The 15860-nt window shown below is 34.3% G+C and overlaps 1 pseudogene; it reads right to left on the bottom strand.

The window, feature by feature from the left end:
• Positions 1-3005: 3005 nt before the first annotated feature.
• Positions 3006-3150, bottom strand: LOC115527051 (annotated as a pseudogene).
• Between the last annotated feature and the right edge of the window lie 12710 nt (positions 3151-15860).

Genomic DNA, 15860 nt, shown 5'->3' with positions numbered 1-15860 from the left:
CAAAAATCTTAGCTCATAGATACAGAGAACAGATTGGTGGTTGCCAAAGGCAGGGGCTGGGGATGGGCAAAATGAAGAGGGTCGAAAAGTACAGAATTGAAGCTAAAAAGCAAATATCCTTGGGTATGCGATGTTATAAAATAAAGTCCTGGCTATGTAATATACAACACAGTGACTATATTAATAATACCATATTGCATGTTTGAAAATTATGGGGAGAGTGGATTTTAAAAGATCACATCAAAAGAGAAAAACTTTGTCTAATTATATATGATGACAGGTGTTAACTAGACTTATTGTGGTAATCATTTTGTAATATATACAAATATCAAACATTATGTTGTACACCTGAAAGAAATATAGTTTTATATGTCATTATATAGCTCAAATAAATTGAAAAAAAAAGAATAATAATAAGAATAATATTATGTGGAGAAATCTTGAAGTCAAAGAAGAAAACTCTTACAAATTTCTTAGGTAAGATGTTTTAAAAATGATGAGATATAAAAATGATATAGTTTTGATGCAACATCAGGATACATATTTGGATAATATTTTTCTAATTGAGATTTATTATTTAAATAAATTTTTAATGTTTATTTATTTTTGAGAGAGAGACAGAGCGTGAGCAGGGGAGGGGCAGAGAGAGAAGGAGACCCAGAATCCGAAGCAGGCTCCAGGCTCCGAGCTGTCAGCACAGAGCCCGATGCGGGGCTCAAACCCATGAACCTTGAGATCATGACCTGAGCTGAAGTCGGACGCTTATCCGACTGTAACAACCAGGAGCCCCTCTAATAGAGATTTTTAAAATCACAAGTAGTCAATACAGTATATTAGAAATAACATTTAACTTAAAATCAAAAATCTTAGGAATCTTGGGTTACAATTCTGGCTTTTCAATATTCCACTTGTGTGATATTGGACAAAGCATTTTATTCTCAATGTCTGAGAGATAGAGGGAGAGAAAGAGAAACTGATATTGCATGAGATTTCATCTGCCCTAATTTCCTCACCAGATGTTCTAAGGAGCAAATAATATATAGCAAGAACCTAAGCCACATATCTACAATGAATCCTACAGATCCAAAAATACATTTCTAGACATGTGAGGTAAAATCTGTACCTCAAAGTTTGCAATGAACTGATTGTGCGTTCTGAAATATATATGTTGAAAGAAACCCTAATCCTATTATGATGGTTTTCAGAAGTGGACCCATTGAGTGATAATCAGATCATGAGGGTGGAGCCATGAAAAATGGGAATAGTGCCATGAAAATGGGAATGGAGCCATGAAAAATGGGAAAGAAGCTAAATCTTAGAGTATACAAGCTCGCAGTATAAGATTAGCAAGTTTGGGGATCTAATGTACAGCATGGTAATTATAACTAATAATATTTTACCATACACTTGAATGTTGGGGAGAGGAGACATTATTGTTCTTATCACACACACACACACACACACACACACACAACTGTTAACTATGTAATGGGATGGATTTGGTTTCTAATGCTAGCGGTAATCAGTTTGCTACATATACATACATCAAATCAATAGCTGTACACCTTAAACTTATATAATATGTTGGGTCAATTGTATTTCAGTAAAGCTGGGGAAGAAGAAGAAGAAGAAGAAGAAGAAGAAGAAGAAGAAGAGGAAGAAGAGGAAGGGGGAGAAGGAAGGGGAGGGGGAGGGGGGGAGGAGGAGGAGGAGGAGGAGAGTGTAAGAAGAAAGAGAAGAGGCAGCTGCCTCCACCAGAGAACAAGTTAGCCCTCTCTCTAGCATGTGAGGATACAATGAGAAGTCATCAGTGTGCACATTCAAGAGGGCCCTCATCAGAATCTGACCATGCTGGGATCCTAATTTCAGATGTCAGTCCTCCAGATCTGTGAGAAATAAATCTCAGTTCTTTAGAAGCCAAAGATAGATAGATAGGTGATAGATGATAGATAGATAGATAGAGAGAGAGATAAATAGATGATAGATAGATAAAATTTCTTATCCTGGCCTCACTTACTTAGATGTTTCCACGTGAGTGAAATCAATACTGAAGGAAGTTTTTTTTAAAAAAAAAAATTTTAACGTTTATTTATTCTTGAGAGAGAGACAGACCATGAACGGGGGAGGGTCAGAGAGAGGGAGACACAGAATCTGAAACAGGCTCCAGGCTCTGAGCTGTCAGCACAGAGCCCGACGCGGGGCTCGAACTCACGGACCACGAGATCATGACCTGAGCCGAAGTCGGCCGCTTAACCGACTGAGCCACCCAGGCGCCCCATGGAAGTTTTGAATTTGATATCTAACTCCCAGTATTTTATTTTTTTTTTATTTTTTTTTTATTTTTGGGACAGAGAGAGACAGAGCATGAACAGGGGAGGGGCAGAGAGAGAGGGGGACACAGAATCGGAAACAGGCTCCAGGCTCTGAGCCATCAGCCCAGAGCCCGACGCGGGGCTCGAACTCACGGACCGGGAGATCGTGACCTGGCTGAAGTCGGACGCTTTAACCGACTGCGCCACCCAGGCGCCCCTAACTCCCAGTATTTTAAAGGAATTTTTCATTTAGTGTGAGTTGAAAAATTGATTTAGTTTGAATGTTTTATTTATTAATTTAGACTTTAAATACATTTCTGGAAAGTGGAAAATATAAATATATAATCCATAATTCTACTATCCTGGCGTAAATTTATTGATGACCCAGGTATTTTAAATCTTGTTTTTATTTAATGCTTTATTTCTGTCTCACCTTGTTACAGACATGAGCTCATCTCACTTTGAATTTTTTGTTTAATTTTAAATTATAGGCAATTTCAAAATATTATTGTACTATCTTATTGATAGAACTCTTCCATAATGATATCTTTTAAGAAGATTATTTCATTGGGGTGCCTGGGTGGCTCAGTCAGTTGAGTTCCTGGCTGTTGATGATTTTGGCTCAAGTCATAATCCCCTGGTTTGTGAGATTGAGCCCCATGACGGACTCTGAGCTGACAGCACAGAGCCTGCTTGGGATTCTCTCTTTCTGCCCCTCCCCCACTCACATGGTTTCTCTCTCTATTTATAAATAAATAAACTTAAAAAAAAAGAAAGAAAAAGCTAACACTAATGTTAAACTTTACACTTGATCTTAGCCAAAAGGCCGAGAAGCGATTAATGTTAAACTTTAAAAATAGGAGTGAAATATTATGGAAAGCATAAAATTGTTACCAAAAATAAAATTGCAAGAAGCACAGACCAGATACAGATAGATACATTACTTTAAAGTGTTCAATCTCAGCAGATAGGAAAAAATAATGATTTATCACAGTTCATTTATCAAATTGCTGACACATTTTTATTTAATAATAAGTAGGATTCGTGTATTTTCAGGATAAACAGATATTTATAAAGTTGCTAGAAAATCATTAATTTCTACTCCTGAAACTAATATTACTACTATATGTTAATAACTAGAATTTAAATAAAAACTCGAAACAAAAAGTATAAAAAACAAAGTTGTTGAAAACCAAATTTGTAAAATTTGTATTTTTGAAAACTAAAATTAAACTAACAAAAATTGAACAAAAGAAACTTACAAAACTCCCGGATTTCCCATATTAAATTCTATTTCTATGGATATATATTGAAGACATAATAGATAGATGCAATGTATTCTTGGGAATTACTTCAATTGGAAAATATTTAAATTTCAAATATGGATGATTTATTTAATAAATAAATAAACTCAGCTACTCAGTAAGATACTATGTAACTATTCACATAAAATATTAAAAGTATTTAATAGTATGAAGAAATGATCAGAACTTATTGAAAAACTTGGTAGATAGCACATGAGTCCATTTTTTTTTTAAATTTTTTTTTCAACGTTTATTTATTTTTGGGACAGAGAGAGACAGAGCATGAACGGGGGAGGGGCAGAGAGAGAGGGAGACACAGAATCGGAAACAGGCTCCAGGCTCTGAGCCATCAGCCCAGAGCCTGACGCGGGGCTCGAACTCCCGGACCGCGAGATCGTGACCTGGCTGAAGTCGGACGCTTAACCGACTGCGCCACCCAGGCGCCCCGAGTCCATTTTTTAAAAGTATTTTTTATTTGAGAAAGAGAGAGCAAACAGGGTAGAGGGGCAAATGGAGAGGGAGAGAAAATCCCAGGCAGGCTCTGCCCTCAGCACAGAGCCAGATGTGGGGCTTGATCTACAACCCTGGCACCATAACCTGAGCTGAAATCAAGAGTTGGGTGTTCAACAGACTGAGCCATCCAGGAGCCCTGAGCCCATTTTTAAGTAAAACAATTACACACATACATTAAAGCATTTTAACAGTAGTTATCTATGAAGTTATCCCTAACCAAATATGATTCATGATATTTAAAATATATTCACATTGTTGTATTTCTCAAAGTTCCTAAATAAGACTGTATTATTTTCATAATAAAATATTTATTATAAAATATTTTTATTCAGCTATTTTCTGAAAGCATGCATGATCTGTGCATCTTACTAACGTGGCATGGAAAGGAAGTACTTTCTCTCACACTGAGGAAGCACTGTCCCCCCACCCCACATCTTCTCCTCTCCTAGATGCTGATAAGAATCCTTAGTGTATATGTCTCATCGACCTTCAGAGATTACTTTTGAAAATAGAATTTTATGTCAGTACATAAATTCCTTGTCAGTAAAAATGAAACTGTGTGTCAATGGATTTCTATTCCAGATGACTGAGCAAATTACCAGCTGTGTGACTTTAATATCTCATCTTCATTTCTTGAGCTTCAAAATGAGAGAGTGAGAGAAGATAATAATCTCTAGAATTTCTATTACTGGATTCTCAAGCTAGATAGTAGCAGTAAGAGATTTTTCAGTTGTTAGATACTTTAAAGAGTGCTAAGACATATATCTTTCTGCATGGATCCCTGAATATCAGGAATCTCTCTATGGGATACTTCACATGTATGAGATATTCAACTTACAGGAGATTATACATAATCACATAATAATTATATATATATATATCACATAATAATGTGATATTACATATTATTAACACAGTGATGTTATTAAGTTAATTTCATTAAATATTAAAGAAATATGAAAAACTTCTTTCTGAAAAGCTGCAACCCATCCAAAAATACCAATACATACAAAGGTAACTTATTCTCACATAGATGCCAGAAAATCATGTTAAATTAATAATTATAATTTTTGATATTCTGAATAATATGAAACTATATTGCATGTTTACTTGATTTTTTAAAAATTTGTCTGTTGAGTAGTAATTTTCATCTGCTAGTCTTTTTTCTTTCTTTCTTTAATTTGGCCCAGCTCTTCTCTAAGCTGTCTATTCATTGCCTCCCTAACTTTCAATTAAGAACTAGCAAATATTTTCTTTGGAAGAGTCCTGATGACATTGGATGATCCTGATTCAAATTTATGGGCCAATACATTAAGATTAGAACTTTAAAAGTGAGGGTAACTTTTTTTTCTTTTTGCATGCATGCACACACACACGCACAGTTATTTAAATAGCTTTCACTGCAGTTTATTTTAGATATAAACTGTATGCAATTTCAATCTCTATTTTAGTACGCTATTGGAAAGCATGAGGGAGAGAATGATAGAGAACTTGACCCTGAAGAAAAGTATGGCTAAGGAAAATTTCCCAGTTGCAGAACTTTCAAATGACTCTTAAGGAAGGTAAGACTCCAATAAAGTTTTTAAGAACACAGTGAAATAAAGGGTAGTTCCACAATCATACACAAATGGTTACCATTTATGTGTTATGGACATGTTAAGATTGCCAAGGACTGGAGGACGGAGGGGAGGAGGAAGAACAGAGAGAGGAGAAAGGAGACAGAAGGAGGTACAGTGAGAAAGCATGGCAAGATAAAAAGTGAATAAAATGAAGCCTGATAAAAAATATGGCAAGAGACAAAGTTTTAGTTGCAGAGTTTCCAATTCACTCCAAAGATCAGAGTTTTCTGTAAAACTATTACATTTCAAGAGTTTCTTATTTTTCCAAAATCACCTTCTTTGGTGCGTGTCTTGCTACATATATGCCTGAGTGAATGATGTGGAGAAACATTAATAGAAAGGATCCTTGTCCTGTATCTGAGTCGAGAACAAGGAGACAGAGAAGCTGTGGAAATACACAGTAATTACAATTAAGTGGAGAATGGAGAAAATTGAGAGTCAGAAATGGCCACATTCTTTTAAGCTCCAAATATCCTCAGGTATCCTGGGAAGGGCACTGAATTTCCCACAGGAAATTTTCTCAAAGGACTGGGAAATCATGAAAGTCTCAATTACTCAAAATCCCAAACCTGTTTTTAAATATGTCATTTATTTTTAATACCTGTTTTATCTCATTTCTCTTTGTAATTGTATTTTTCTCAGTTTTTAAATGTCTTTTCGACTCTTCTCCGCTTTGCTGTACACTTCTTGGTCTTCACAGTTCAGCTTAAAATGACATCTTTGATCAACTTTCCTGGAGAACATATTTTATAAGATAATAATGATGATTGTCATTTTATGAATTCATGTTAAATTTGAGGTGTAAGAAATCTTGGCAGTTAGAAATGCAGGAGTAGGCCTGTAATAAAGATAAAGACAGAATACACTGATGAGAAATATTTTACATAGAGGTGACAGTGGAAACTGCTTGTGTGCAGAAGATCTCCAAGAAAGTGAAACCTTTAGGAAGTATCCAGAGTAGGAAATCAATTTTGAAATGAGTTTTGAGATACGTACCTTGAAAATCATTAAAATACAAAATTCAGTACAATCCATGTCTAGTATTTAATATACTTCACAGTGCTAAAATTATTTGGAAATCAGGAATACATATGTAGTAAATAGAAGGAAACTATGAATACTCAAAAACTAATTTCCTCTACCAGACTAGCTAACATATATAAGGCATTAGTTTTTTAATGTTTATTCATTTTTTACAGAGAGACACAGAGCATGAGTGGGGGAGGGGCAGAGAGAGAGGGAGACATAGAATCTGAAATAGGCTCCAGGCTCTGAGCTGTCAGCACAGAGCCCCACGCGGGGCTGGAACTCACAGACCGCGAGATCATGACCTGAGCCGAAGTCAGGCGCTCAACCCACTGAGCCACCCAGGTGCCCCAATAATGCGTTATTTTTTAATTGGGATGTAACAATATTTTCTTTATGCATATTTATAGATTGCCACATGATAGAAAAATAGGAACAATCATAACGGTTTAAGTAACTGGTGCAAATTTATGCCCAGTGACATCTATTTCTGTTGTTTTACTAGCATATTTGGTTTCAATGCCATTTTGAAATAATACCCAATTGTGTTTCAATCTTTTCTTTTTATTTTTTCTTTATTTTGTTTGTCTGTAGGGAAAGTAATCATATATAGTTTTTCTAATCCATAGGCATATTAAGAAGACTGCACAGAGGCCTGGTATGTGTTTAGGGCCCTGGTACATGGTTTCTTGAGGCTAACATTGTTATGTACTTCTGTAAGTAGTCATTTTTATTTTAAATGTGCTGTATTTTAATTTCCACGAAATGAAATAAATCATTCCAATATATTATGTCAATACTTTTCATTTAAAAAGACTAGGATTGTTTTCTCTGTTTTATACAGCAATAATTTGATTTTCAGATAGAATATATTACATTAGAAATCATTACAATTTTCATAAAAGAATCACTGTTCTCCTAATGCAATTTCATCAAAAATAAATCTTACTAAATAACATGATGTGCTATACTATAGTTTTTCTTAACTTCCAAACATGCAACATATTATCCTAAGAATATTATATGATGTGCAATTCTAGCAATGTAAATTTTTTTTTAATTTTTTTCAACGTTTTTTATTTATTTTTGGGACAGAGAGAGACAGAGCATGAACGGGGGAGGGGCAGAGAGAGAGGGAGACACAGAATCGGAAACAGGCTCCAGGCTCTGAGCCATCAGCCCAGAGCCCGACGCGGGGCTGGAACCCACGGACCGCGAGATCGTGACCTGGCTGAAGTCGGACGCTTAACCGACTGCGCCACCCAGGCGCCCCTGTAAATTTTTTTTTAAGTTCAATATGAATACTGATTTTCTCCAAAATTATTTGGCATGTTGAATAATCAAAGCTACTTGTTGTTTAATAAGTTTTTATTACTAATATAATAAGCTATTATAATTTAATAGTATGCTGTAATGCAGTTTAAATAGATCTTGGAAATAAATAATAAATAAATAAATCCTGGATATAATATTAATAAAATAATTAATCTTAATATAAACAGGTAATATTTCATTTACTAATATATATGGCATTAATAACATTACAGTCATATAATTATACCATAAGTGAATATGTTAATAAAATAATTCATATTAGTATACCCAGTTATATAATATAAATCCATTTGTAAAGTGGAATAGTATAATCAACACTTACCATTTTTACATTTTGGCAATTATAACAGGGAAACGTTTCTTAAATATTATGGAAAAGTTGCTATCTTATGATTAAGAACACAAGCCAATCAATCAGGAAATGTTAAGGACACCCCGAAACATCCTTAATCTTTAAGGTGATTTCTTTTAAGTCAACAATGTGTTATATCATGATACTGAGTAGTCCCCTTTCAACACCGGTGAAACACATCTGTGGTACAAGCTTTTGCTCTAAGTATACTTCTAAGTAAATGATTGTTTCTTGATGGGGAAGAGGGGAGCCTAAAAGTAGGGAAAAATGCACAGAATTTAAATGTTATAATTCCTATTGATATTAATATAAACTTGAGGTTTACATTTTATATTAATATAAAATATAATATAAAGTATTTTATAGTTTATTATTCTAAATAATTAAAATAACTTATTGATATTATTAATATCCATCAATGTTTTACACTATTACTTTTAATATTGCCATAAATATTAATAGACTATATTATTACCATTCATGTAAGTATATAGTAAATATATATTTTTTACCATGTATAATATGTATTTTAAGACGTATTTAAGCACATAGAAAATATGGATTTTGAATCTCCAGATTTCTCATGTATCTATCTACCTGTGTAAGCAATAGTAAATTCTCAATAATATCTATTTTTATGACATACTATAATATACATCCATTAACAAAAATTGAACTAGAACTCACACTGAAAATGTTTTGAGTTACTGTATTATTTTATTGTTTCACTGTTTTTCATTGGAAATGACAATGATATTTACAATTTATGAAAACTATACCAATATAGCAATGCAATTTATGACATGGCATTATTTACGTAATTTCACAAAAATTTGTATCTTCAACCTCCCTTGGAGTCATAATTCACAATAAACTCATAAGTGTTTTCTCAAAATCAGATATTTTATATATGAATTATGTTCTTTAAGCTTTAAAATTATCCTATAGTGATATATGTGCTGATTTAAATATATACATGTGCATTTATAATCTTTATAAACAAAATAAGTAAATTTCTATGACCAGAGTGAGTGATTCTTACTGAATGTATTATCTTCACATAAATAACTGCCACACTATTTGTACTATGGCTGAGCTCACAGATGTGATATTCAATATGATAAGTAGTACACATTTCAATTATAAGGGATGAAGCAAGGATGTGTACTGAAAGTTGGTAATGTGTATTTTTAAGAAATCACAAAGAATGGAGAGGAGGAAGACAATGGGAGAGATTCACATTCCTTTGGGTTGTGAAAATTAATAGTTTGCATGTTTATAAAGGCCTTACTTCTTTATAGAATATGAATACAGATCCAGCCTCTGCCTCAATATTAGAACATATGTAGTAAAATAAGGACAAGAATAAATCATTAAAATATGATTAGGGTCACTGTTTGATTTTGCATAATCGGTTTGACTATTGAATTATGCTAAAGCTCAGGATTCTTCTCTGTGTAATAGGTAGTTCACCAAAGGAAAAATAAGAGTCCGTTAAATCAAATTTGGGGAGTTGGTGGTTTTCTTCCTATTATCCCTGCAGTGAATGAAATTCTTAACTGGAGTTTCGATCAATGCTGATGCATCGCTATTGACAACTCTTTGAGGGGTCTTTAACTCCCTATTTCAACAAGGTAATGAAAGTAAGTACTGAACATGATTTGCTTGGAGAGGCAGTCCACCATGGACCCTGCACAGCCTTGAAGAGTGTGCCAGATGGCCAGGTTTCTCTGTCTTCTGATACTGAACAGTTCTGTGCCTGGTTACATAGTCATCTAGTAGGTCAAGACAACTACAGTGAGAGCTGCTTACTCTCCAGGGGAAAGTAGACTCACTTATTTCCTGCTTGCTCTGGGGTAGGCTGTTTGCTTAAAACCGGTGGACTTTTGACCCTGAGTTTCTCACCTATTCCAAAACTCACAGGAAAGTGGGGGGCCTGCACTGGGGTCCATCAAATCACTCCATAGACATGGTGGACAGGGTAACCAGTGCATATATGCTGATACTCTACTAGCTATTCTGTACTTTTTTCCTCTCTGATCCAAGAGTTTCATAAGTATCATGTTAGTTTGCAAGTAGGATAAGATCTCAAACCCTTCACGAGTTCTGATATAATTGACTTCTCGACTATAAATTTTACCAAAATTTAATTTGAGCACAAAATATAAATATATGTCATTGTACAGTTCTGATTAAGTTTCAAACATCTTTTTAATATTTTTTCATGAATAACATTTCACCCGCCAGTTGGTACTATGGCTCAAAATACAATCACCTGGATGGCACTGTCTTTTTCATTATGGTAATTTTGCTAATCACCTTCTCCTTGTTTCTTATCTTTTCCCACATCTACATTTGTGAAATTTTGCTTTCCTCCTAAATTCCTAAACTCTCAGACTTTTTCACCTGTTAATGGTCAAAGTTTATTTTTGGTATTCTTAATAGAACTACTTCTCTCCAAATCAGCTATTCTATATGATTTACTCTTAATGTCTTTAATGTGTATCCTAAAGCTTATTTATTACTTGCTTATTCCTACAGCTTCCTTCTTACACATTTACTATTTTTATTGGTTCCATGATTTCTGCTGTACTGTTCTATCTACTTTATTGTGTTCTCTCTCTCATGGTAGATATTTTGCAGATTAGCCTTTTCTTTCTTGAAGTCAAGGCTAAAATCAAATTCGCTATTTTGTAGAACTATGATTATATTAAACACCTTGCACCTAAGAATCAACATAAGAAGGTGTTTTCTCTAAGCATAAAATATGAAAATATTAATTGTAGATAACATGTATATCCTTACCATGTAGCAGAGGTTTTACATTTTTCTGAATAATAACTTCTATCCTTATAATCTCCACACATCTTTAAGTGAATTATACAGGCAGTACCTGGTAGAATCAGGATTTAAACTGGGGCAGACTGGCTCAAGTATTTAATCTCTTAACTATTAGGCTAGAAGGCATTGGTTTGATGAGTTAGTAAATTCAAAAATTGAATTCCAAGGTCAAATTTTTCTCATTACTCTTATGGAAGTAGCATCCAAATTAATAACTTGAAATTTGGGAACCTGTCTTCATTACAACCAAATTTTCCCCAACATGCCACCAACAGAAGCACCTACTGGCAACATTGTTGTCACTACATACCTAAAATGTTCCTTATTATTATCCTTTGTGCTACTATCTTAGAAAAGAATGTTCCCTTCTGATATAAAATAGAAGGGTGTAGTGGACAGATAATAGGGAGTCTTCAACCATCTAAAATTTCTTGACTGACCTTGGACTAAGTTGCATTCCTTGGATTTTAGCTTCTTTCACCGAAAGTCTCAGATAATAACATGTTCTTTATAGGGTTGTTGTGAGCTTTAAATGGCACTGCTATTTATGTAGTGCCATGTAAGCATTCAATAAATATTATTTCTTTCCCTTCCTTGTAAAGTATATCATGGATTGTTATTTAATATCCAACATCTGTTTCAATTTCACGCATCACTGCTCTTCGGTGTACAAAATGGGAAACTATGGTACATATTTATTAAATTACCACAAAGAATATTAAGTTAAAGCTAGATCCTTTATTATAGTGAATTCCAAGGTGAATTCTTTGTAAGGCAAATATTTTTTTTTGACAAGGGGAACCTTCTCTTTCATTTTCTGTTTTTTAAAATTATTGAATCAGCTTTAGTAGAAAAAGGCATATCAATAATAAATTTTCAATATTTGAAATTGAATTAATGAGAGCAACTTATTTCAGTGAAACAAACATATTTTTCAAGTGAAATACATAATTAAAATGAAGGATAGGCTTTATAATTTTATTTTTATTACTCCCATAAATTTTTCATCCTCTTTTATTAAACAGAGCTTCGGTGGTAACTTCTAAATGTCCTAAGACAAAAATCCATGTCTTCCTTTTAACCTCAGAGTTTCTATTGAAATTAAACTACCCACATAGGCCAATAAAATCAAATGGCTTTTAATATAAAGCTCTAAAAAATATAAAGAATAGGAATATTTTAATCTATTGGGATTTCAGAACAGTGAGCCAAATTAGGACTCTACACAGGCTAAGCTCTAGTGTGACAGAGTATTAGTCTACAGAATTAGATAATCATATCCTCATGATGTGATTCTCCTCTTCCCAAATTCACAAAACAGCTTGTCTACCATCAATATCTACCACATCAGAAAAGTATTAATCTAGAGAAAGTGGGGTACTGGAAAGAAAGAACGTCTATGAAGTCAACTGAGGCCCAGAGAGTTAGTATAGTCTCAATCCAAAACAGCAATTCAATTTTCCATAAATAACAGAATAACTGTTTTACTTGGTCACAGATACTGATTTTAGAACTGAGAACTGGAATTTTATATAAGATAAGAGCAAGTGTATCACCTGGAAGTGTGAGTTGGGCTTTCACAAACTGGTTATCAATGTGTTAGTGACAACCTTGAATCAGCACAGATAGCATAATGACCCAGTCCAGCTGTCTCCTGCTTTATTGCTGCCACTGGGTAGTAGATAAAGACAAGTAGCCTCAGAAATTTTCATTCATCCATGGCCACAGCTGAGAAACAGGGATGCCACATGTCTCCAAGAGATTTGAGAAAATTCCTTTTAGTCTGCCGGAATGTTGATCCAGAGAGGAAGGACTCTGGATCTTTGCCATTGCGTAACATTGGGCTTCTACCTGGGATCTTTAGCTATACAGGAAAGTCACCATAATGCCACTTTGTTTCCATGTTAAGATTGCAAAAAAGCTCCATAATTTATTGGGTCACTGAATCTATCTCTGCTGATGGACAGCTCCATTGGACATCTCTCAAAGAAAAGGCAAAGCTTTTTGTAGCACAATCTCCAGCCAGAAAGGAGGAAAAAGCACATTTTGCAATTCATGATCGTATCAATTGTATGTTACATGTTATATTCCCTACTACAAATACCACATATCTTTACTATATATTGTGTGTAACATATTATATATTTACACATGGAATATATACTATATATCATACAATTTAATGTATGCAACATATTTTATGACACATATAATATGATATGTTATAAATTTCATATTATATACACTAGACACTTGTATATGCATTTTAATTCATTTAATTTCTTACAATATTGTTACGAGTTAATAACTATTGTCCAAATCTTACAGATGAAGACTGAGACTAGCTATGCAGAGCATATTATTCTTACTTCCTATGCCAAAAAAAATTACAGTTAAAAATCTGAGATAAGGGTAAATACTATTACATCACATATAAATTTCTCTGATATTAGTTGTGTCAGGAATAACTAATGCCTAGATGCTAGTGGCACTCAGGTGACCTTAGCATGGCATTTAATCTTCAGGGCTACCCAACGCACCTTAATTTTCTGCCGCTTGGAGGCACTCTTGCACCATAACACAAAACTTTCTGGCTTTAAACTTGGTTTCTTATGAGCCTCAAAGGTTAGGACAGAGGCTTAAACCACACCGCAAAATTTGGAAATAATTTCTGCATACTTCTAAATCAATAATTCTGGTGAACAGAACCCATATTTTCTGGACTGGTGTCCCTATTCAACTGTGTCCTAAATAGGGAAACAACGAAAAGATCCCAAGTTCTTCAAGTTAAGAAAATTCTACCCCTTTCTCCCTTCCAGACAAATGCTAGTATGCAGCCTAGAGCCTGGAAACAGGAATTTAGGCTGAGCCCTGGATGTGGTGTTGCCTGCCTGCAGACTGTGGCGCCCGCGGCCTGAGATGACTGTATGCTTGACTGAAGCAAAACGGATAGGAAGTCCAAACAAGGAATCCATCCGAAGAGCCTGGACTCAAATGTAGAGGCAATGCATAAGGTAAGATATCAGAAACCTCACACCTTCGATGGCTTTGATGGGAGAGTGGGAAATCGAACCCAGTGGGCATCCTGGAAGGACTATAGCTGAAGGACATTTTTCCCCATCTCACTGGCTGCAGATGGTGAGCGAGCAGTTAGGGAGCTAATGTAGCTGAAACAGAATTAGAACTATGATTAACAATTGTAAAAACAATTCAAGTTTTAGTGTTATTAATACTATCCACATGTATAATGTAGGAAAATTAACATATTATTCATATGAAATCATTTTTAGAATCATATACAACTAAAACTCAGTATTATACCAAAATGCACTTATTTTTTAGTAAAAAGTTACCTTATTAAAGTTAATGTGGCATACCTATGTATTATATGCAAAAACACTAGAATAAGATTCTTTTGCTCTTGGTGTTGTCACCACCTGACTTCGAGTTGCCCAATTTGGCCCCACTGAAAACGTTTTATAATATTGTAACTATAAAATGCACTTGGGATCTCTGACCTCCTGGTGGCTTTAAATACTGTGGTTTCCAAAAAAAGGCACACCCACAATAAAATACATTTTTTAATTGATGGGAGATTGTATTTCCTTTAAATGAAATAGAAGAAAGAGTATTGTTCTTAAAATGTTTGATATAGTGATTTCTCGTAATTGTTTTTCCTCCCGCCGTAAGAACATAGCTTAACAACTGTGATGTTTGATGAAAACTGAAGATTTTTTTAAGTCAAAAATAAATAAATTGGAGTGGTTACTCAGAGCTACAACAGCTGTGTTTTGATGTTTACAAGCACAGATGTTAGATGTTTCCAGATGGAAACAAGGTTGTCAGTCTTCAATTTCCTCGAAAAAGAACTATATAATGACGATAGTTAAAAACCAGTCTCATAGTTTTTCCATGATGCTAGTCATGAAATGCTACAGTTTGCTTGCAATATATGTCTAATGTAGCTCTCTGGTGGTATATTTGGTTCAAACATTTGAAATGGTCTATCCGTTTGATATTATTCCATATCAAATACTGACAAGAATGTTCACAGCAGTGTTTCAATTAACGTCACCATTAAAAAAAAAATCTTGGATGTTACCTAGCTAAGTTATGGCCATGTGACTTAAAATATTAGCAAATAGAATGTGAGAACTCCAAGAACTTCACATATTTGAGTGATTATGTCAATCTCCTCAATATTTGACTAGACTGTTTTTATAAATGGTAATAGTGGGTAATACTTATTGCACTTTACTTTGTGCTCAGCAGTATGCTGAATATTTTATAAACAATTCTATTTCATATGCAAATCTTGCAACCATACTATGAGGAAGCTACTGTTATCCTCATTTTCCAGGTGAATAATTGAGGTTTAGAGACGTTATATAACTTTTCAAACTTCATAACAACCAAGCACATGATGCACTGAGTTTCAGATCCAGAAATCCTGATTCCTCCGCCCAAGTTCTTAACCAATATCCCTCCAACGTCCAATTATGCTATGTTTGTGCCAAATATGATCCTGCTTCATAATCAACCCAACTGTAGGAGAAAA

The sequence above is a fragment of the Lynx canadensis genome, chromosome A1 (assembly GCF_007474595.2).
Source record: "Lynx canadensis isolate LIC74 chromosome A1, mLynCan4.pri.v2, whole genome shotgun sequence".
Lineage (NCBI taxonomy): Eukaryota > Metazoa > Chordata > Mammalia > Carnivora > Felidae > Lynx > Lynx canadensis.
The sequence above is the reverse complement of the archived record's forward strand: the minus strand, read 5'-3'. Positions and strand labels throughout refer to the sequence as shown.